Genomic DNA, 23339 nt, shown 5'->3' with positions numbered 1-23339 from the left:
GCTGTTCAAATTCGCTTTGCTAGAAAGGTTTTTTGTTTTTATTTAGAATTTATTTTCCTTGAATAAAATTCATTCATTTTACGTTTTTCTCCCCCGTGATAATAATATCTGTGCATTGGAGAAGGAGCAGAGGAATACTGTAATGTCGAGTCTATTAAATTAAATGACAGCGATGCAAAAAAATGGAGCTGATGATAAAAACAAGGAGAGTTTGGATCTGCATTTTAAACATACTGCTGCTTTATCGGCTGGTTCCTTCGCTGACCCTGGGGAATGCGTTTGTGCTTCATGGCTTCTCCAGTAACACGCGCTGTACTTCACCACTGAACACATGTCTCTGAAATTTTGGTGTAATTTCTTGGAAGAGTCACAAATATTGCAATTCTTTATTAACAGTATGGTTTCGTAAATCACGCCTTGGAATTATTAATCCAACGCAATTATGGACCTCTGGTGTGGGAAGATATCAAGTAAGTGATGTCTTACAAACAAAAATGAACCCAAATTATTCTAAATCGAGTTCCAGTAGTTGTTGCCTTTGTTTTCTGTATTGTGTTTATACAGGATGTGGTACACGGTTGAACGTGTTTCAGAAATGTTTGAGCACGGAGTTCAGTAAATGATTCTTACACAGCTGAACACACACAATTTGCGATTTTAGGAGTTCTCGTTATTACCGAGTACATATAAGTAAACCTAGACATCAATTTGAGCTCGTCTGAGATACATAGAGGGCAACCACGTACCCAGTTTGTTTAACTAAAGGCTGTACTTGTAGTATAAGGGTATGTGGCATGGCAAGAGTTAATGTGGGACTAGGAAACAGTACCGCCTACGGTGTGATGTAGAGACACAACCTGAGACTAGGGTCCCTTGTGGACTGGACAGAGCGCTCTGTAGAAACAAACATGGAGTTAGCTCATAGCTTGGGCTATACCCTGTATATACGTATGTAGTTACGTGTTATCAATAAACAACCATACAAGACTCAGGGCCTCTTTGTGAGAGCTACTAAACATACAGCAGTACCAGCTATAGTTCCTAGCGAGAATTGCTGGGGCACTGAAAAATGCATAAGTATTTATCTATATTCAGTTCTATTTGATAATTTGATATACAGATTATCATTTTCTTGTTTAATAAATGAACATGAAGCTGTCAGATACCTATGTCATTGATTTTGCAACATTATTCCTAAATATACTGATGTGAAGGTGAGGACTGAGAGATGTATGCTTTTGTTCCTACCTGGGTTGTGATCAATTGGCCAAGAACAGTCTTTTTCTTACACAAATCCACATTAACTTGAGAGTGTTTATGGCCTAAATACCCTCTGATCTGCTGAGTCTATTTTGAATAATCACCCGTGTGAAGCGAGAAGATAAACTGCCTATCACACATTACAAAAGGCTGATCTGCAATGTGAAATCCTCTGTCATTATGGCACTGTTTACAACATATTTCCCCTCTGTTTTTGAAAAGTTTGATACGTTTGATTTCTTTTTAGTATGGTATAATTTTCAGTAATAAAAATAACTGCAACCACAATAAGCATAATAAGTATTTAGGGTGAAAGATTCTTCACATATAAAGTAGATTAGTGCTTGGTTTTTATGATGCAGGTTTTCAATATGCATTATTTTGAAGACATGGACAAATGAGAAATAGCTCTATTTAATAATGTTTGGGTGTAATTCAATTGCCAGTAGAGGCTACTGTTAAAATAAAGATCAAAGCACATGATTGATTCTTCTGCTGTTACATTATTGCCTGTGACTAACAAATACTAGTTATTGAGGGATTATAATGTCAAGGAGTTATTTTCCATACAGTAAAATAGATTACCCCCTGGCACGGCGGAACATCTGAGCTGGTGAGGCTTGGGACACACCAGATATGTTATGTTTAAGTTTAACACTGATCCCGCTGGAAATGAGGTACTAGAAGTGTTCACCCTAATTAGTTCAACCATGCAAATGATTTTTAAACTGTACATGTCAACATTATGTAAATCTAACCGATTTCACTAAGAAATAATAGCAACTTAGAACCTAAGAGCATAAGAAATAGGAAGTGGAGAAGGTCATTTGGTCCTTTGAGCCTGCTCTGTCATTCAGTGAGATCATGGCTGACCTATCTCACCCCACTATCCCCATAATACTTAATTCCCTTGGATTTTAGGGTACTTTCAATCCCTATCTTGATTATACTCAAATAACTGAGCATCAACAGCTCTTTCGGGCATTATAATTATAGTAAAATTTCTTTACTCTTATACTCTGATCTCTTTATAAGAAAAGCTAACATACCATTTATCTTCCTAAATATTTTTCCGCTGTAAAGTGGCCTCTAATGGAATTGTTAGTTATGCTAATTGGCTGCCCACCCCTATGTAGAGGGCAGCCTCTCTACATCCCATCCCACCAGAGGAAAATGCAACATTGGCAGAACTGTGCTAGGGTGCCAATCCAACATGACTCTCTGTGATGTTACTGGTTTCCTGCCTTCCAGCCTCCCTCCTGGGGCCAGGTGAAATCTTCGCAAAAGTACTTGTTTAATGTCTCTGCTGTTTCCTCCTTGCACAGTATAATTTCACTTGTCTTTGCCTCTAATAGGCCCTCATTTACTTTCACTGATCTCTTCCTACTTAAATAGAAACTTTTCCAGTGTGTTTTTACGCCTCTTGCTTGTTCACATTCTTATTCTCTTCTCCCTTTCCTTGTCAATTTCTTCTTCCTCCTCCTCCTTTGCTGAGTTCTGAAATCTTGGAAATTGCTACTTTTTTGGCAACCTTATAAGCCTCTTCCTTTGATTTTAATATTACGTTTAACTTTTCTTGGATCACTTTGTGTTTTTTGTTTTAGCAGAATGCATAATTGTTGTAATTCTTTAAGCTTGTTTACCATCACATCTTGTAATGTAATTTCACATTCTACCTTAGTCAGTTAGCTCCTCATACTGATGCATGTGTTTGTTTAGACTTAAGACCCTAATTTTGGACTTGTTAAATTTGATAGTGATTTAGTCATGATTTTATCTTAGTATGGTCACTTTTCCATAGAGTCCCCTTTCTCAGTGCATGAAACTGGAACCAAAATTGCCTGTTCAATGGCTGTTTTCTTGACCTACTGATTTGTAAAATAATCTTGTATACAGTCCATAAACCTGCCCCGTATATTATGACCACAAATTTGATTTCTCAGTCTGTGTGAAGATTAAAGAACCCCATGATTATAATTTTATCCTTGTTATGTGCGCTTTTATTTTTCTGATTTATGCTCTTCCCTACAGCACAACTACTTGGTGGGGGAAGCTAGGGAGCTACAAACAGCTCCCTGTAATGTTTTCTACTCCTTGCTGTTTCTTAGCTCCACCCAAACTGATTCGACTTCTTGATTTTCTCTACTGTCTTTATCCCATCCATTATGATCAGGGCTATCCCTCCTTTCGTTTTGCCTTGCTCTTGTAAAGGTTAAGTATCCTTCAATATTTAGTTGCAATCTTGGTCACTTTGCAACCACATCTCTCTCATGGCTATAGATCAAACCTATCAACTTCTATTTGTGCTATTAATCTAATTTGTTATGAATACTTCACACCTTCAGATATAGTGTCTTTATCTTTGACCTTTTTTCTAATTTTCTTTGACGTCACCTCAATTATTAATGCCCTATTACCTTTGTTACCCTAATTGCCCCTCCCTGGCCCACTCTGATTATTTTTACTCAAAATGCTGTTTTGCTGTGGGGCCTTGACATTTCCTTCACTGCTTTTGAATATTCCTTTTCCATATTCCTCCCACCATCTCTTTTTCTAAAATTAAAGCTCTTCTATTGCCTCAGTATTCGATTTGCCCTGTCCCAGCCCAGTTTAAACCAACCAAATCAATGGAACAGGTTCCTCTCTCCCCAGTCCTGGTGCTAGAGCCTGATTTTAAACTTTGAATCTCTTTATCCCTATGCAAGCTGGTATGTAGCTCAGGTAATGATCTAGAGATTATTACCTTGAGATTTTGCTTCCTAAAGTAGACCCTAACTCCTCAAACTCTCACAGCAGAACATTACTAGTTTTACCTACATCATTGCTTCTTATGAACTATGGACTATGACAACTGGATTCTTCTCCAGCTGCAAGGAGATATTAAAGACATTGGCACTGGCATGAAAAAACAACTTTGGAACCACCAGTTTGTGGCTACAAGAGAACAGCATCTATTTCCCTTACAATGCTGTCTGCTTTGTTATGGGGCTGCTGATGGTAAATGCTGAGCTGCCCAAATCCCAGAGTGAAAGTTGAAACAGCTGTTTTTTGTCATTTGTATAGCTTGAGGAGAGATTCTGAAATCAGGAAATGATGTCCCTGACTACTTGTGATGATTTTATTGTAAAGTAAACATTTATTGAAAGAATAAAGCCCAAAAAATATAATTACACTTCAACTCAACAGTGGCTTCACACAGTAAACAGTACTTTAAAACAGTTCAACAAGATCTTAACTACCCACAGAACTAACCTTCCCCTTTTCTGTTCAGCAACTATCCTTATAGATTTTAAAATCTACAGAATTCCAGTAATGTTTACCACACAGTGCCTTTTTCCTTGGGGTGTCCTCTGAGGCTGGCAGCAACTGGCCTTCAGGTCTGGCCTTGTTCACACTGTCTTCTGGGAGATCTGCCCAGCTATCCTGCTGTCTTCTTTAAATGCGTTCCTTCCCTTTGATCTTACTATTGTCTCAACCAGTCTCTTTAGAAATGCGAGTTGCACATTTCCCTCTCTCAATTTATAGCCATTCAGATAATAATCTGCCTTCCTGTTTTTGCTAACAAAGTGGATAACCTCACATTTATCCACATTATACTGCATCTTCCATGCATTTGCCCACCTCACTCAACTTGTCCAAATAAGTAGTAATAAGTAATAAATAGGTTCCCATCACCCTGCCATATTAATTTAAACCTTTCCCAACCACTCTAGCAAATACTCCCCCAGGACATCAGTCCCGGTCCTGCCCAGGTGTAACCTGTCCAGTTTGTACTCACCTTCCCCAATGTCCCAGGAATCTGAAACCCTCCCCCTCACACCATCTCTTCAGCCACATATTCATCCGATATATCCTACTATTTCTACTCTGACTAGCATGTGGCACTAGTAGTAATCCTGAGATCACTACCTTCGAGGTCCTACTTTTCAACTTACTTCCTAACTCCCTATATTCTGCTTTTAGGACCTCATCCCTTGCTTTACCTGTGTTGTTTGTACCAATGTATACCATGACCACTGGCTGTTCACCCTCCCCCTTCAGGATGTCCTCTCGCCGCTCTGAGACATCCTTGACCCTAGCACCAGGGAGGCAACATACCATCCTGGAGTCTTGTTTGCAGCCACAGAAACACCTGTCTATTCCCCTTACAATTGAATCCCCTATAACTATTGCATTCCCAGACTTTTTATTCCTCCCCTGTGCAGCAGGGCCAACCGCGGTGCAACGAATTTGGCTGTTGCTGCTTTCCCCTGAGAGGTTATTCCCCTCAACAGTATCCAAAGCAGTATATCTGTTTTGCAGGGGAATAGCCACAGGAGATTCCTGCACTGCCTGCCTTGTCCTCTTGCTCTGCCTGGTGGTTACCCATTCCCTTCCTGCCTGTGGACTCTTAACCTGCGGTGTGACTACCTCCTTATACATGCTATCCACGATACTCTCTGCCTCGTGGATGCTCCACAGTGCCCCGAGCTGCCATTTCAACTTCGAAACCTGGGCTTATGGGAGCTGCAGCTGGAGACACTTCCTGCACATATGCTGGCCCCGGGCACTGGAAATGCTTCCCACATAGAGCAGAAGGAGCACTCCTTTGAGCTTTCCTGCCATGACTTACCCCTTTAAATTAAATTAAACCTTTTGGAAGATACTTAATATCTAGGGCCTTTCTTCCCTGCTCCTCATTGTTACAGAATATAGCCCTTACAAACAATGAACCACAAAATATAACCTTAAAAACTATAAGCGATAGAAGTAGCAAATACACACCCGACTGTACTCACAGTACTCAAAGGATCATCTCGTTCCCTCGTCACCCATCTACCTCAGTCACCTCTGCTCTCCCAGCTCCTTTTCAACTCCCGGCTCCTCTCGTGCTCCTTTTCAACTCCCGGCTCCTCTCGCGCTCCTTTTCAACTCCCAGGCTCCTCTGCCACTATATCCTGGATCCCCATATCTGTCTGACTGGCACACCATCCTGATGGTGACCAACTCTTTAAAGTTGGGTGTGACTGGCTTTTCGAACAGAGTGCAGAAAACTCTTTCCCCTTCCTGATACTCTGCAATGTCTGCCACTACATCACTTCTCTCTTTCCTCCCACACCCTCCTCCCAAAAAATGTGGAGCCGTAATAAAACAAAGGCTGCAACAACTCAGCAGGTCTGGTAGCATGTTGGAGAAAGAAACAGTTAGTGTTTTGAATCCAATATGACTTCTTCGGAACTGAAGAGCGGTGGAAGTGTGATGGATTTTATGCTGTTGAAAAAGGGGGACAGTTAGGAGGAACAAAAAGTGAATGTTAGGGGTGGTTAGAGGATGGGCTAGACTAAAGGACAAAGATTGCATGGAACAAAAGGCAAAGGGAGTAGTAATGGCAATGGTAGAAAAGAAACAAAACATTACTCCAGAGTAGGTGTTAATGGCAGAATAGAGTTCAGCTATTTTTGAAAGCAAAAACATGAGAACAAGATACAGGTTTATACTTGGGGGAGGGGGCAGAAAGGGTTCAAAATGGAGGACAGGGTTCATGGTTTGAAGTTGTTGAATACGATATTGAGCTGTAAAGTACCTAATCGGAAGATGAGATGCTGTTGCTCCAACATGCACTGGGCTTCAATCTCCATCACACCCAACATGATGCTGCCACCAAACACATCTTCCCCTTTCTTCCCTGTCAGCATTCCGAGAGAACTGTTCCTTCAGTGATGCCCTGGTCTCTGAACGCCTCATCCCCTTCCCATGGCACCTTCCCATGCAATCGCAGGATGAGGAACCTCCTTTCTGTCCAAGGCCTCAAACACTCCTTCCAGGTGAAGCAGTGATTTACTTTTACTTCTTTCTTTTACTCTACTGTATTCACTGCTCACAATGCAGCCTCCTTTACATTGGGGAGACCAAACGCAGACTGCATGACCAATTTGCAGAACAGCTCTGCTCAGTCAGCAAATATGACCCCAAGCTTCCAATTGCTTGCCATTTCACTCACCACCTTGCTCTCATGCTGACCTTTCTGTCCACGGCCTGCTGGAGTATTCCAGTGAAGCCCAATGCAAGCTGGAGGAATAGCACCTCATCTTCCGCTTATGCGCCTCACAGTCTTCTGGACTCAGCATCGAGTTCAACAACTTCAGACTATGAACTCTGTCCTTCATTTTGATTTTTTTTCCCCAAGTGCCAATCTGTATCTTGTTCTCATGTTTTTGCTTTCAGACATAGCTGATTCTGCTGTTAGCACCTACTCTGGACTATTTTTTTTTGCTACTACCATTACCACTCCCTTTTCCTTTTGTTCCATGACACCTTTGTCATTTAATCTCTCCTGCCTGCTAACCGATCCCTGAACTTGCCTTTTGTTCCACCTGACCCTGCCCTCTTTCTCAACAGCATAAAATTCATCACATTTCTACTTCTTGTCAGTTCAGAAGAAAGGTCATATTAGATTCAAATTGTTAACTCTGTTTCTCTCTCTACAGGTGCTGCCAGGCCTGCTGTTTTCTGTTTTTAATTTCCAACGCCAGATATGCATGTATTTTGCTTTTATTTTAATATAAAGCTGTATTACTCACCAATTAATCACCTGCTCATGAAATATCTCTTGATTTTTTTTGTTCACTTTGGAATCTCCAGTACTTGACTTTCTCCATCTCATGACACTGTCTGTCCAGTTCCAACCCTCTGACACTTTCTTCTTACACCAGATACCAGATCAATTGATTGTGTGTTACATCAGGAATCCTAATAATGTTGAAATCAATGGGAATTGGGGGATGACTCTCTATTGGTTGAAGTTATAATGAGCACAAAAGAAGATTGTTGTGTTTGTTAGAGGCCAATCATCTCATCCCCAGGATAAGGCTGTAGGAGTTCATCTGGGTAGTGTCCTAGGCCAAACCATCTTAGCTGCTTCGTCAATGACCTTCCCCACTTCTGACCTTATGATGGAGGGATGTCCACTGATGACTGTACAGTGCATGATGACCATTCATAATTCATCTTGCATGCAGCAAGACCAGAACAACATTCAGGTTTGAGCTGATAAGTGACCAGTAACATGGACTGCAGAGGTTCAAGAAGGCAGTCACCACCACCCTCTCAAGAACTCGACTCTTGACTTTCCAAAATATGTTCACCATCTACAAGATACAAGTCAGGGGTGGAAATACTTTCACTTGCTTAGCTGAAAGCAGTTCCACAAAAACTTCAGAAGCTCAGCATTCATCCAGGACAAAGCAGCCCACTTGATTGACACCCTGTCCACCAACTTAAATATCCACTCCCTCCACCAGCAAAGCACAGTGGCAGCAATGTGTACTATCTACATGATGCATTGCACCAACTCAGCAAGTCTCCTTCGAGCACCTAGAAGGACAGGGGCAATGGACTCATGGGAATGCTACCACCTGCAAGTTCCCCTCCAGATCACACACCACCCCGACTTGAAAAAAGGATTGTTCTTTCACTGTCACTGGGTCAAAATGCTGGAACTACCTCCCTAACAACACTTTTGTGTACCTGCACTAAATGGACTATAGCAGTTCAAGAGGGTGTCTCACCATCACTTTCTCGAAGGCGATGAGAGATGGGCAATGAATTTTGGCTTTGCCAGTGATACTCACCTCCCATGGATGAATTGGAAGCATGTGCGCAATAAATGGTTCCCTAAAATCACAAAGTTTTAGTGAGATGTGACTTTTATTAGCCTGAACGGTTCCAGCTACTGTGACTTTGACTGCCACCGATCTCTGAATGACCTTTTTAAGTGCAGCGTCCACACGTACTGGTTTTAGACCAGCAGTTGAGAAAGGCTGTGATCTTTAAAGAAAACTTGTGTTTTATTATTTTTGTCAAGTAGAGGCTAATACCCCACGTGGATAATAACTTCAGTTTGGATTGGTTTTTTGGCTCTCAGACAATTCCAGCAGTTTTTAGAAGTCTCTCTGAATACTATTTTTGTTTGTTCGGTGTCTCTTAAGAAGTGGAAAGTTTTAAAGTGTTTTTTCTCCCCCAGTTTTATTCTTTTCCAACAAAGAAATGATAAAGAAAAGAGACAACCTGAGAAACCAGGCTTATAAAGCCACACCTTGGGAGATTTAGACCCTCCTGAAGGTACCAGCCATGAAGATGTATAGCTCCAGAAGATTATATTAATACTCATCAAAAGCTTGTATATAAATAACATTTTCTACGTCAAAATGTCCAAAGGTGCTTCACCATGGGTGTGATTACAAAATATCCAAAGAGCTTTGTACAAGCTTTGTGAGATGTGCACAAAGGCTCTATGATTGGCAGAGCATTATGAAGAGTGGAGAAGTGCTGAAAAGGATAGCACTAGACTCTACCCCTATTCCTACCTATTATCACCTGTCTTTAGAGAGTTTGAGGCACATTCATATAGTTCTGATCATCTATGAACACTTATGTCTTCATAGTCAGGTCACTGAAATCATTGTCTGGATGCTTGAAAGCCAGATTTTGAAACTTTTCAAGATTTCACAGGGAAATCATGCTCTTCCTCCAAAACCTCACCCTCTGGCTTTCTTGTGATTTTTAAAAATTTAACATAACCTCTCTGTTTTTGGTATCAATGCAATATATATTCTATGTCCCCCCTCATATGGCTCTGTTAGTCTTTTTAGAATTTCCTGTCTTGAGCTGTTTGTCCAACTCCAACCATTCTCTTACATAAATTAAGAACACTGAAACTGGAAGAGGGCATTCAATCCCTTGAGCCTGTTCCACCATTCAATTCGATCATCACTGATCTGTATCTTAATCGCATTTACCCACCTTGGTTCCAAGGCCCTTAATATTTCTGCCTAACTAAAATTGAGCAAGTTCAGATCTGAATTTTTAAATTACCTAACCTCAACAGCTTTTTTGGAGAGTTCCAGATTTCTACTACCCTATGTGTGATGAAGTCCTTTCTGATTTCATCTCTGAATGGCCTAGTTTTAATTTTAAGGTTATGCCTTGATTCAGATGAAATTATTTATCTCTATGCTCTCACATCCTCTAGTCATCTAAATATTCTCAAATAGATCACCCTTAATCTTCTATATTGTACTGCACATCTTTGTAAATGTTCACCAATCTCATCTGATATTATGAACAGATTTTATGAGTTTCTAGTTCCATTGTGAAGTTTTGTATGCATTGCTGCAAATTCACAATAGCCAAATCTCCCAATGTTCAGAAGCCTGGACCTCTGTGTTGTGCTTTGGGGTGTTCGGGTGTCCTGATGCACACAAGTGCTGAAATTGCCTGGGAAGTTTAAACTGCATTTTTGAGCAGTTTTAGGTCAACCATATCACGGGGAAAGAAATATATGGGGTTGGGGAGGATGTTGGAATGAGGATTGCACCCCCTGAACACTATATAGATTAGATGGATCATAGCTGTAGTTTCAAAACCGAGGCCTTTGGAGCTACCCTAATGGCGGTGTTTGCATTTTTGAATAACTGCAAGTTAATTGACTTATTTTCCCATCCTGGTGGGATTAGAACTAATTCTTAACTCTTTAGAAGCGATTTACATCAATAGATGGAAATTTGACCCAATTTCTTTCCAGGCTGCTCCCAACAGTTAAAAAAAAACAACAAATGCATACTAGGAAATAGCAAACTGTGTGCATGTTTAGGATTAGGTGACAATTTAGCATTAATTTTATTACTCTTGCAGCCTTTTCATCATAGTCATGCATATGTCATAAAAAAAATGGTGTCCTTGAATTTCCACGGAGTTTCTCTGGCAGGAGATTGGTGGAAGCCTTAGAGAAATGGCATAAATGACTGTTTTAGCTGCTTATGCTGCCTCTCTAGGGGTACCACTAATCATTCACTGATATTTTTGCAGAAAAGCAGGAGAATCCCTGCAGAAATTCAGGATTATAATGCCTATTGTGTGTTATATTTTGTCAAATTGTTTTTTTTTGTTGTAGAAAAGAAGCACAGCTAGATGTGGAAGGACAGTTTCTGGTACGGATTATATATGATGACTCTAAAACATATGATCTAATCAGTGCAGCCAGCAAAGTCCTCAGTAAGTGGATTTATCACATTTCTATATTTGATTATAATATATAAACATGCATTATAAATGGACCTTATTCAAAGTAAAGTGTTGGACTTCCTTGTCATGAGGGTCATGACCTATTTGTCTTGAATGCAGCTGCTTAAAGCTTCCAGTGTTTCTATCATCTGCTTCTTAGCTGTGAGATCATAAGCATTCATTCCTTCTGTCCTTGACAGCCCCTGAACTATACAGGATTGATCCTTACGCTGACTGCAATCTTGCATCTTACATTTTGTCACGTTTAAGTTTATTGATGAAGACAAGAATTGCTATCATTTTAGTTATTCAGTTACATAGTTTGTATGGGGTTTTATTTTCATTTATTTTAGGAAATTGCTGTATTGTGAGGCTGACTCGGATCACCACCTCTATAGGAAATGTCTTTGCTTTGAAATACTAGAGAACTTAAGCTAGAAGGTGAATTAGAGACATTCCACAGGTAAACCAAGGGGAGGAATTTCTGGATTCCTTTTTTAAAGTAGAGTCATTATCTTAGGGAAACGTACAGGTGCAGGAAAGGGACACCATGATTGTCATTCAGCAGGGTTGAGAGAACTGAGGGGAGAAAGGCAAAAGAATGAGAAAGAGCAGCCACGGTGAAGAACTGTGGAGCTGGAGTCTGCCCAGAAAGGGGAACAGGAAGGGACAGAGAATATAAAAGCTATTGGGCATCAATGAGTAAGGTCCATGAAAATAACAGTAGTGAAAAAAAAATTCTCTGGGCAGAATCATCCTAGGTTTGCACTAAGTGCAGTAGCGGGTGGGAAAAAGAAACAACTGCTGCACAGAAGACATGGCCCTGAAAAGCAAGAAAACTGCAGCTCTCCGCTTTAATGACGCACCCCTCAAGCACCCTTTGGACTCAGTGGAGGCCCAATATGAAGTCTGCTACCCCCTGCTCTGACTGCAGGATGGGCAGCAACATCACCAATCCAGCATGGGAGGCGGTGGAAATAGTGGCCAGTGCCAATGCCCTGAAAAAGAGGACAGGGCCATAAAGTTATTCTCTCTATGTCTAAACAGGAACCATACATTAAAAGAGCGCGAGAGTGGCGGAGATTTCCGAGTTTAAAACAGTGTGAGCGGTGGAGATTTTCAAGGTTTAAAAGAGTGCGAGAGCGGCGGAGATTTCCGAGTTTAAAACAGCAAGGGGGCAAATCTGTGGACTGACTGTACTGTGAAAGAAAATCAAATTTTGATGTCACAGGGAAACAGATAAGTGAGTATTTTGCTGGTTTATCTTTTAAACTGGTAATTTGTTAGTAATTTTATGGTTTTATTAGTAGTCGTAAGGTTTACTAGCAGTAATAGAATTTACTGGGACTTGTTGGGTTTATCAATTATAAATTAAGAAAAATAATAAATTATATAACACATAATAAAAATGGCACAATAGGTGATGTGTTGCGACTGCAGAATATGGAAACCAGGGTTCAGAACATCTGCTGTAGACTGGAGAGAGACTTGGGAAAAGCTAGGTAGATTCTTGACTGAACAAGGGAGTAACAGTACATTGAGAGTTGGCAGAAAAGTGACGCTGAGGTTTTAGTCAGCTGAGCCATGATCTTGTTGACTGGGAGCAGGCTCGAGGGGCTGAATGGCCTACTCCTGCTCCTAATTCATATGGTTGCATATAACATGTCCAGGGTGATGGCGCAAAATGAGCAGTATCAGATCAGCTGCCGTTCTGCACAACACCTGATATTTAATTCCACCGACTGCAATTGAACTGAATATCAGGCAATACTGCCCATTTGGTGTTACCACCGCTGACACATTTCTAACCCTCTTCTGTCATCTAACAAACCTCATAACCAGGTCACAAATTGACTTTCAATGTAATATGCTTTAATTTGAACTAACACTGTTTTATGTGGAACCCGGTCAAAATCCTTCTAGAAGTTCATATAAATTACATCCATAGACAGACATACTCCTAACTACTACTTTATTTACTTAGAAAAATAAATTATTGTCCAGTAGATATAACTTACCCTTTATAAATCCATGTTGACTCTCCGTGATCAGCTCAAATTTCTCTAAGTGCTCAGTAACACTGTCCTCAACTATAAATTCCAATAACTTCTCTGCAACAGATGTTCAGACTGCTGCTGCTTGTAGCTACTCCTACCAGGAGGTCTGCTGTCATGGAGTGTCACACTCATCTGTCCTGCATCAACCTCACATCCACAGCAGCTCATCTGCAACTGCTCTGTGACATCCGTCATCCAACTGTGCCTAGGTCGGCCCCTCTTACTGCCGACCCCCAATTTGCCCTCTAGAAGAGATCTCTGTAGCTTTTCAGCTCTGATCAAATGGCTATAATACTGACATTTTCATTTCTGGATGTCACATTTTAGAGTTCTCTTTGTTCTTGCAATTTCATGCACCTCTTTCATTGGTCTTATGGTCTATATCTGGAATTTTAAGTATAAGTCTTAGCATCAAAATTTCAAAGGCCTCTATTCTCTTCCACAGATCTTTATTTATTGCCCATGTTTCTGAGGCATTCAGGAAAGTGGAGCGGCTGTAGTTTTATGTGTTTTTCCTTGTTACAAGCTTGTGTTATCTTGTCATTAACACATCCTTTATATCGTCACAAAATTACTTTTGGCTATCTCTGTCCTCCTACTTTCAGCATCGCATCTACCATCTTCCATTACCATTTTTCCTAAATAGACAAACTTATCTACTTGTTCCAGGGTGACACCATCCACTTCAATCTTCACTCTAGTTTCTTCTAATGCATTTCTTCTAATTATCATTGTTTTTGTCTTTTTGCTGTTCATAATCAATCCATATTCTAAACTTATAGATTTTACATGATATTTTGTAGGGCCTCTTCTGATTCTGCAACCAGCCCTGTGCCATCAGTGTACCACAAGTTGGTTACATTTTTTCCTCTAATTCTTACACTGGAAGTACATCTAATTCTCCAGATATTTGTTCTGTGTATAGATTAAATAATTTTGGTGACAGTACACAGCCTTCTCATACTCTTTTCTTCACTTGAAACATATCTGATTGTCCATCGCCTGATGATCTTCATTTGATCCCAATCTCTCATCTTTACTGTCAAATGTCACATTTCAACAACACATCTATTAGCTCTTGGTGATAAACCTGATTGAATGTTCTTTTCATAGTCCATGAAGCATATATAATTGTGTTCTTGTTTACTTCTATATATCTATAAAGGGTTATTCTTAGGTTAAAAATTCTTTCTCTTGTTCCTAATTCAGATCTAAATTGGGACTACATTTCACAAATTTCTGCTTCAAATGTGTTATTATTTCTTCCTGTTAAGATTTCCAAGATCACTTTATGAGATGGCTCAAAAGCTTATAGCTCTAAATTGATTGCACTTCATTGCTTTAGGTTTCTTGGGTAACTTGATGATTAATGAATGTCTCAAGTCACTCGGAATATATCCTTTGGCATGTATTTGATCACAAGTTTCTGTTATCATTTCTATTTCAGTTTCTCCAAGGGCTTGGTTCTGTCATTAGTTCATCTATGCCTGGAGCTTTTCCTGTACTCATCAATTTCAAAGCATTCTTTAACTAGACTAATATATGGTTTTAATAGTCTTTGTTAGACCAATAGGTTTTTAACTTTATGGTTTTGCTTTCTTGCCTTCCTTAAACAATGGAAAGTTACCAAAGTAACTCCAATCTAAAGGAATAATTTCTGAATCAAGAAATCTTAGGAAGATTATAGTTAAAGCATTACAATTTCCTCACCTATTTCCTTTAAAATTCTGGGAAGAAAACGATCACCTCCTGGGAATTTGTCCGTTTTTAGTACCATTATTTTTTTCTATTTCCTTGTTTTCATCTACTTTAGTGATTTAAGTCCTTGAGTCATTCATTTCTCTGGAATGTCAAGTATACATGTCACCTTCCTCTACTGTGAAAACAGACAAAAAGTGATTAGTCAACAAATTTTATACCTCTCAAATTTCTTTTCATATTCCTTTAATTCAGCACTTACTATCTTTTTGTCTTAAACAAAAACAGAATTACCTGGAAAAACTCAGCAGGTCTTACAGCACCAGCAGAGAAGAAAAGAGTTGACGTTTCGAGTCCTCATGACCCTTCAACAGAACTGATTTTCAAAATCAGTTCTGTTGAAGGGTCATGAGGACTCGAAACGTCAACTCTTTTCTTCTCTGCTGATGCTGCCAGACCTGCTGAGTTTTTCCAGGTAATTCTGTTTTTGTTTTGGATTTCCAGCATCCGCCGTTTTTTGTTTTTATATCTTTTTGTCTTTCTTGGCTGCCTTTATGTCTCTCGCAGTCTCCTGGATCTACATTATTCTTTCCACTTTTTGTGAGCTCTTTCCTTTAATTTTATAGGTTTTTTTAAATCTTTTACGGGATGTGGGCTTTGCTGGCTGAGCCAGCATTTATTGCCCATTCCTTTTTTTTTGGAAAAGATACCTTATTCATAAAATATCTGAAAGAACATTGCAAAACATTTCTAAATGGCCATCACAAAAAGTGCAATCATATTCAACTTTTACACATGGATCACGAGGTGCTTCAAAACAATCAATGAATATCACAGTCATTTCAACATGGTCATTACAGACTGTCAGACAGTACAATGGTATTGGAGTTATCGCCATACATCATGTCACTCTCTGAGGTGCTTCAATACAATTATAATACGTTTAATATTCAATGCCTACATTCATTGTGAGTCATACAGCCCGAGGGGTCCATACAATTCCCAGCCACTCAGTGCACTATGGCAGAAAGGTCTTAGGCAGTGACCTTTCCCAATTGTGCCTTTGCAGCAGCTGCCCCAAGCTTTATTGCATCCCTCAGCACGTAGTCCTGGACCTTGGAATGTGCCAGTCTGCAACAGTCTGTCGGGGACAACTCTGCGCTGGAAGACCAACAAATTTCGGGCAGACCAAAATCTGCCTTTCACCGAGTTGATGATCCTCCAGCTGCAGTTGATGTTTGTCTCGGTGTGTGTCCCTGGGAACAGCCGTAGAGCACAGAGTCCTGTGTCACAGCACTGCTCGGGATGAACCTCAACAAAAACCACTGCATCTCTCTCCAGACCTTTTTGCAAAAGCACATTCCACAAGGAGGTGAACAATGGTCTCTTCCCCACCACAGCCACCTCAAGGGCAACGTGCAGAGGGCGTGAGCTCCTGGCGTGTTGGAAGGATCTGATGGGGAGGGCCTTTCTCACCACCAGCCAAGCTACATCTTGGTGCTTGCTGAAAAGTTCTGGCCATGAGGCATTCTGCCAAATGACTTTGACAGTCTACTCGGGGAACCATCCCACAGGATCCACCCTCCTTTTCCCGTAGGGCCTCTAGGACGTTATGTGCTGACCACTGCCTGATGGACTTGTGGTCAAAGGTGTTTCTCTGCATAAATTTTTCCCCAAGGGACATGTGGTACAGCGTGGGCCAACTACTTGGAGCGGCAGAGTGACCAGACCCATCCTTCGCAACACTGGGGACAGGTAGAACCTCAGCACGTAGTGACACTTGGTGTTTGCGTACCGAGGGTCTACGCACAGCTTGATGCAGCCATACACAAAGGTGGCCATCAGGATGAGGGCGATGTTGGACACCTATTTTTCCCCCTTTATCTAGAAGCTTGTACATTGCGTCCCTGTGAACACGATCCATTTTCGACCTCCAGATAAAGCGAAAGATGGCTCGGTTGATCGTCATCATGCAGGGGTGAGGAATGGGCCAGACCTGGTACAGCAACAGCAAAGTGCCTCACACCTGATGACCAGGTTCTTACCCATAATGGAGAGGGAGCTTCGCTCCCACATGCTCAGTTTCCTTTCCACTATAGCCACTCACTCCTTTCAGTTTCTAACACATGCTCCGGTCCCTAACGCATGCCCCAGTCTCTCCATACCATATCCCCAGCACCTTCAGGCCATCTGACCTGGCGGTGAAAGCGGGACAAATGATTAGTCAGCCCAGTTCCCAAAGAATATGGCCTCGCTCTTGCCACGATTTACCTTGGCTGCCGAGGCCTGTTTGAATTGGTCGCAGATGTTGATCAGCCTGCACAGCGACAGCGGATCTGAGCAGAAGACAGTGACATCGTCCATGTACAGGAAGGTTTTGACCTGAGTGCCCCCACTGCCTGTGATCATCACTCCTCTTATACCTGGATCCTTCCTGTTGGACTCAGCAAAGGATTCTATGCACATTCCTAATTGCCCTTGAGAAGGCGGTGGTGAGCTGCTGTTGGCAGTACCCTTGGTTTGTTGGGCTAAAGGATCTGCGTTGCACACTTTGTTCGGGGCGACTGAGTTGGTGCAGAGACAGAGAACATCCGGAGATTAAAAACAAAAACTGTGGATGCTGGAAATCTAAAACAAAAACAGAATTACTTGGAAAAACTCAGCAGGTCTGGCAGCATCGGCGGAGAAGAAAAAAGTTGACGTTTCGAGTCCTCATGACCCTTCAACAGAACTAGGGAGATTGTTGTTAGAATAAACACATGCTGTTTATTTACAAACTAACTCTACAACTATACTTGTGTGCTCATAACATAAAACTCTGTTTTCGCTCGTCAATGACTAACTCAAGACTCTCCCACATAGATGTAGCCCGCGCTACTCTGCCTTTGGACAATAAGAAAATGTAACCTTACATTAAAATATGTGCCTTAAAGGTATATTACATCTCAGGTTACTACATCCCTCCCCTTTACTGAAAAATACATTTTACAATTTTTCAATACATGAAGTTCTTTACACAGCTCATTTATTTACAAAGTCAGTCTCTCTGGGGGTTCCCTTATGTGTGTAGAATGTCTCAGCTCTACAGCTTCTGAAGTTTGCTTTGGAGTCTCCCTTACTGAAGTTGTCTGAGCTCCAGGTTGGGTCAGGGCCATAAAATTCAGTGAGCCATTCAGAAGTCCATTGACTTCAGTGAGACTGGAAAATCCCGCTGGTGGAAGTGGCCATAAAATTCTGCTCAAGGTGTCACATTGAGTTCAAGCTGCTAAATTCAAACCTTGTTCTTATTTCTTTAAAGCTAGCAATTATACAATGTATAATTGAGGTTTTTTTTTATTCATTCATGGAATGTGGACTTCACTGGCAGGGCCAGCGTTTATTGCCCACCCCTAATTGCCCTTGAGAAGGTGGTGGTGAGCTGCCTTCTTGAACCGCTGCTGTCCATGTGCTGTAAGTACACCCACAGTGCTGTTAGGGAGGGAGTTCCAGGATTTTGACCCAGCGACAGTGAAGGAACAGGGATATATTTCCAAGTCAGGATGGCGAGTGACATGGAGGGGAACTTCCAGGTGATGTCAAAGGCAGTCACTCTCACCTCACCTCGGGAGTTCAGCTCCTTTGTCCATGTTTGAACCAAGGCTGTAATGAGGTCAGGAGCTGAGTGGTCCTAGCAGAATCTGAACTGGGCATCAATGAGCAGGTTATTGCTAAGCAAATGCCGCTTGATAGCCCTGTTAATGACCGCTTCCATTACTTTACTGATGACGGAGAGTAGACTGATCGGGCAGTAATAGGCCAGATTGGATTTGTCCTGCTTTTTGTGTACAGGACATACCTGGGCAATTTTCCACATTGCTAGCTAGATGCCAGTGTTGTAGCTGTGCTGGACCAGCTTGGATAACGGCATGGCAAGTTCTGGAGCACAAGTCTTCAGTACTATTGCTGGAATATTGTCAGGGCCCATAACCTTTGCAATGCCCAGTGCCTTCAGCCGTTTCTTGATATCACGTGAAGTGTATCAAATTGGCTTAAGACTGACATCTGTGATGCTGGAGACCTCCGGAGGAGGCTGAGATGGATCATCCACTCGACACTTCTGGCTGAAGATTGTAGCAAATGTTTCAGCTTTATCTTTTGCACTGATGTGCTGGGGTCCTCCATCATTGAGGATGGAGACATTTGTGGAGCCTCTTCCTCCAGTGAGTTGTTTAATTGTCAACCACCATTCACGACTGGCTGTGGTGGGACTTCAGAGCTTAGACCTGATCCGTTGGTTGTGGGATAGCTTAGCTGTGTCTATCACGTGCTGCTTATGATGTTTGGCATGCAAATAGTCATGTGTTTTGGCTTCGCCAGGTTGACACTTCATTTTTAGGTATGCCTAGTGTTGCTCCTGGCATGTCCTCCTGCACTCTTCATTGAACAAAGGTTGATCCCCTGGCTTGATGGTAATGGTAGATGGGGGATATGCCAGGCCATGAGGTTACAGATTGTGGTTCGAGTACAATTCTGCTGCTGCTAATGGCCCACAGCTGGATACCCAGTCTTGAGTTGCTAGATCTGTTCGAAATCTATCCCATTTAGCACAGTGGTAGTGCCACACAATACGATGGAATGTATCCTTAATGTGTAGGAGGAACTTTGTCTCCACAACGACTGTGCGGTGGTCCTTCCTACCGATACTGTCATGAACAGATGCATCTGCGGCAGGCAGATTGATGAGGATGAGGTCAAGTATGTTTTTCCTTCTTTTTGGTTCCCTCACCACCTGCCACATACCCAGTCAAGCAGCTGTGTCATTTAGGACTCAGCCAGCTCGGTTAGTAGTGGTGCTACCGAGCCACTCTTGTTGATGGACATTGAAGTCCCCAACCCAGAGTACATTCTGCGCTCTTGCCACCCACCCTCAGTGCTTCCTCCAAGTGGTGTTCAACATGGTGGAGCACTGATTCATCAACATAAGGAGGTACGTGGTAATCAGCAGGAGGTTTCCTTGCCCATGTTTGGCCTGATGCCATAAGACTTCATGGGGTCCGGAGTTGATGTTGAGGATGCCCAGGGCAACTCCCTCCCGACTGTACACCACTGTGCTGCCACCTCTGCTTGGCCTATCCTGCCCGTGGGACAGGACCCACCCAAGGATGGTGATGGTGATGTCTGGGACATTATCAGTAAGGTATGATTCTGTGAAGATGACTATGTCAGGCTGTTGCTTGCCTAGTCTATGAGAAAGCTCTCCCAATTTTGGCACTAGCCCTAAAGTGTTAGTAAGAAGGACTTTGCAGGGTGGACAGGGCTGAGTTTGCCGTTGTCGTTTCCGGTGCCTAGGTCGGTACTGGGTAGTCTGTCCGGTTTCATTCCTTTTTAGCGACTTTGTAGCGGTTTTGATACAACTGAGTGCTTGCTAGGCCATTTCAGAGGACAGGTAAGAATCAACCACATTGCTGTGGGTCTGGAGTCACATGTAGGCCAGACCGGGTAAGAATGACAGATTTCCTTCCTTAAAGGGCATTAGTGAACCAGATGGGATTTTACAACACTCAACAATGGTTTCATTGTTATCATTAGACTTTTAATTCCAGATCTTTTTATTGAATTCAAATTCCACCATCTGCTAGGTCCCCAGAGCATTACCCTGAGTCACTGGATTACTCGTCTAGTGACAATGCCACTACACCATCACCTCCCCTTCGGTTTCTTTAAGACAGATACAACTGTTAGAACCAAGACTTTTTTTTTGGCATCTTTCAAAGTTATTAAAATGTTATCACAAACTGTTCCTTACAAACAGCTGCCTTGCTGTTCCCAGACCGCCTTAACTGTTAATTGTCTCACTAGCAGAAATTCAAACAACTTTTTAAAAGATAGCAAAGGTTCTAAAATGTTACTTCAAACCAATATAGAACCCTAAAAATTAGTATTATTATCAAAATCTTCACACCGCATTGCTGATGATTGAGAGTAGACTGATGGGGCAGTAATTGGTTGGTTTGGATTTGTCCTGCTTTTTGTATCATAAAGTACTAGGATCGAGCCCCAACACCTTGTATCATTTTGTCCTTCAAAGGAGTGTAGGGCAGATTCACTAGGATATTACTAAAGTTTCAAGAATTAGATTATAAGGGCAAACTGCGTAAACTTTATTTGTAAACCCTGGATTGCAGCATGTGAAGGGGAGATTTGATTGAGATTTTTACAATTTTGGAAGTACTTGATGGGGTGGATCAGTGGTTCCAAACATTTTTGGTTGTGTACTCTTATTCAGATTTACCAACTTCTTGCATACTCCTACAGGCTAGCTATTAATGGCAGCTTGTAAATTATTATAATTACACATTACAGGTAAACCTTTGTCAGTAATAATAAATTTTTACTTACCATTCATGTGATGAAGGAGCTGGTTTATGGAGCATAAGCTCTTGAAGTTGGGAGAAATGGCTGACAATTTCAATCACAAACTGTTTTCAACAGTGACAACGCTTTGATTTCATTCCAGTGAGTGCTGGAAATCCACTTTCACAAAGGTATGTTGTGGCAAATGGCATCAAAGCCTTGATAGCTGCGTCTGACATGCTCTGTTGGCATTTGGACCCAAAAACCTGACAGTTGCTTTTATTGGTACTCAATCTCGAGCACACTATGTCAAGGAGATCCACTTGTTCTTTTATGGTCACCTCTTTGTTTAACATTGGAATTGCAGGAAAATTTGAGAAAGTGTATTGAACCCAGCTCTTTGAGTTGTCCATCGGGGCGTGGTAACCATGTAACTGTTGTGCCAGTTCAGTGATATGTTGCTCTATGTCACCTGTTCTGCAAGCTTGGCTCATTAGTCATCAAGAATATGTGCAACATATCAATGTATTCTTCCATATAAGCCCAAAATTCCAGCTTTAAAATCATGGTCTCAATTTTGTCCTGGACATTGAATATTGTTGCATTCAGCCCATTTAGGGGAGAGAGAATACCTGACAAGTAGTCTTTTATGTTTTTGGTTATCATGTTCACTTAGTCTGGCGAGCTTTGCTGCGCTCTTGATATTAACACATTAGTTGGTGCTTGAAACAATATAGGCAGAGAGATCAATAAACTGAACAAACACTAGTAGTTTATTGGACCTAAGAACAAAGCACTAAGCGTGCTTCCTCAATCACTTCCTGTTACCCAAGAAGCCTGCACTGTGTAGCGATTGGCCAATACAGTCACATGGTTAACTGACTACATCTCTTAAAGGTACATAGCACTTGACTTTACCAGATCCCTCCTCCTTTACTTGAAAGTACAATTGACAAGCATCACAACATCCCAATTATTTACATGAATAACTATTTACAAGTCAAGCCTCTCAGGAGGCTTCTTGGGATGTGTCGAGCATCATAGCTCAACAGCCTCACCTGGTTTTTCCGAGATCCCCTTCTCAAGGGTCAATTATCCAACAGCACTTCGATGGAAGTGGGCATGTTTGAGTCTTCGACCATCTCAAGTCCCACCGGTACTTCCAAATCATGTGACATTTTTACCACGTGTGGTGTAGACTCAAACGTAAATGATGACAGCATTCCTCCTTGTGGGACTGTCTCTCTTCTCCAGAGATGATCCTCGTGTTGTCTAATTACTCGGCTGTTTACCGACACATTATAGGAGAGAGGTCCTGTCACAGCACTCACTTTGTCTATTGGCCAATTGGGCCCATCTCCAAAGTTCTTCACGAGAACTGTATCTCCCACAGTGAAATTTCTTTCATGGTTATGGCCACCATGTCTAGACTTCCGGGCCTCTTGGTTTCTCTCCACCCTCCCCCATAAATTTGGACTGATAAGAGTCAAATGGGTACAGAGACATCTCTTTGTTAGTAATTCAGCAGGGGCAATACTGGTAGTCAGATGTGGCATTGTCTGCTATGCGAACAGGAACCATGACAATCTGATGCTGATGGAATCCCCGTCCAGCTTTTTCATCCAGACTTAAAAGTTTGGACTGCCCACTCAGCCAAACCATTAGGGGAGGGGTGGTAAGGTGAGGTGTTGTTATGAGTTATTCTGTTGAGGGTTGTAAACATGTAGAACTCCCCGCTGGTAAATGCAGTCCCGTTGTCTGACACGAGCACCATTGGTAACCTGTGTACTGCAAAACTCTTTTGCAAGCAGTCTATGGTGGCAGCAGACGTGGGTGATCGGATTTTGTAGACATCCATCCACTCAGAATGGGCATCAGTTAGTAAAAGGAACATTGTGCCGACATAGTCGACATGGAGGCACACCTATGGCCACCCTGGCCACTCCCAGG

At 41.7% G+C, this 23339-nt stretch overlaps 1 protein-coding gene across 1 annotated transcript in view; it reads left to right on the top strand.

Annotated features, from left to right (window-relative positions):
- The first annotated feature begins 402 nt into the window (after positions 1-402).
- The window catches only part of gucy1b1 (guanylate cyclase 1 soluble subunit beta 1), a 364679-nt gene continuing 341742 nt past the window's right edge, over positions 403-23339 (top strand). Inside the window, exons 1-2 of the mRNA XM_041193526.1 lie at positions 403-470; positions 11192-11292. The gene's annotated coding sequence lies outside the window, so the exon portion shown is untranslated. The remainder of the gene's footprint in view (positions 471-11191; positions 11293-23339) is intronic.

Source organism: Carcharodon carcharias, chromosome 1 (assembly GCF_017639515.1).
Source record: "Carcharodon carcharias isolate sCarCar2 chromosome 1, sCarCar2.pri, whole genome shotgun sequence".
Lineage (NCBI taxonomy): Eukaryota > Metazoa > Chordata > Chondrichthyes > Lamniformes > Lamnidae > Carcharodon > Carcharodon carcharias.
This window is presented reverse-complemented; position numbering and strand designations above follow the sequence as displayed.